This window comes from Brassica oleracea, chromosome C3, assembly GCF_000695525.1.
Source record: "Brassica oleracea var. oleracea cultivar TO1000 chromosome C3, BOL, whole genome shotgun sequence".
NCBI classification, from domain to species: Eukaryota; Viridiplantae; Streptophyta; class Magnoliopsida; order Brassicales; family Brassicaceae; genus Brassica; species Brassica oleracea.
In genome coordinates this window covers 45,750,650-45,751,557 of record NC_027750.1, presented here as the reverse complement: position 1 = coordinate 45,751,557, position 908 = coordinate 45,750,650, and positions in this window count along the sequence as shown.

The window sequence follows — 908 nt, the reverse complement described above, 5'->3', positions numbered from 1 at the left end:
TACGGGCAGTGACTATAAGGGCTAAAGCCAGCTTCTCCAGATGGCTGTAGCGGGTTTCCGCGTCCAGGAGGGCCTTACTTACATAGTAGATTGGCAGTTGCCTGCTCCTGTCCTCTCTGATATCACTCAAATTACCGTAAGGAGTGATTTATACTCTATCAAATAAGAGGTCGAGTTGTAGTACTTAGGGATTGAATTCACAGGGAGCTAGGGAACCAATTAGATCTAAACAGTTTATGATTAAGCTGGGCTAATAGTTTATAAAGCAGTAAATAAGCAGTAATAACAAGTTGAACAAGACAATTGTTCAGCTTGGCAGGGAGTTTTTTGATGGAAGGATGGTTGCTAGATCTAGGGTTTCTATTCAGGTAATCAGGATTATAATGATATAGAGGCTAATTGTTGCTTGCAAGATATTATAGAACTCAACTGGGAGTACAAATCTAACAACTTATGTTGTATAGATAGTCTAATATCTAGATCTTGGATCTCAACTCTCGTTTGTTGATCACAAGAAAGTGTCGATCGATTATTCTATAGGAATATCGATCGATACACCTTTCACAATATTGATCGATTAATCTATTGGATCATCGATCGATATCGCTTCTAGCAAGCTTTACTATCGGGTTGAATATGTGTTTACTAGGGTTCCTAAATCAACTCTCGCATGTTTCTAGCAATCCTAGCTCAATAGAATTAAGTTCAGAGAAAAGTCCAAGCGATGGCATTGTGCCTAATGATTTTAAGATCAGGGTTCTAGTTCATGACTCTAGAACACAAGCAGTAAGAACAATCCTATGATGAATATCACAACTTAGCACTTCTATATTTTGGGCTAATCCCTCATAACCTATCTGAACCCTAAATCTAACAGGTGGATCTATTCAGACATGAAGTTTGTCACA